A 225-nucleotide genomic window follows, 5' to 3' on the forward strand; every position below is an offset into this window, starting at 1 on the left:
ATTTAGTCTTCATATTTCTGGTGCTAAAAGCAAAGGTCACTCCCAGAACCAGGTGGGATTCATCACTTAGGACCAAGATTGGGTGGGGTGAGGGGAGAAAGTGTGTCTGCCAGAGTGGTGAGCCTGTAGAATCCTGCATAACAGCAGGTGAGACCACACTGTTTTGACATCAGATGTTCTTTAGGCTAAAGGGCAGAGGAAGGAAGTGGGAGCTGGATATTGAGC

The 225-nt window shown here is 48.0% G+C and overlaps 1 long non-coding RNA gene across 1 annotated transcript in view; it reads left to right on the top strand.

Moving 5' to 3' along the window:
- Positions 1 to 225, top strand: part of LOC125481905 — a 1,943-nt gene that overhangs the window by 658 nt on the left and 1,060 nt on the right. The window contains exon 2 of the long non-coding RNA XR_007261494.1: positions 36 to 147. This is a non-coding gene — a long non-coding RNA (uncharacterized LOC125481905). The remainder of the gene's footprint in view (positions 1 to 35; positions 148 to 225) is intronic.

The sequence above is a fragment of the Rhincodon typus genome, unplaced genomic scaffold (genome assembly GCF_021869965.1).
Source record: "Rhincodon typus isolate 14 unplaced genomic scaffold, sRhiTyp1.1 hic_rhity00004226, whole genome shotgun sequence".
Lineage (NCBI taxonomy): Eukaryota > Metazoa > Chordata > Chondrichthyes > Orectolobiformes > Rhincodontidae > Rhincodon > Rhincodon typus.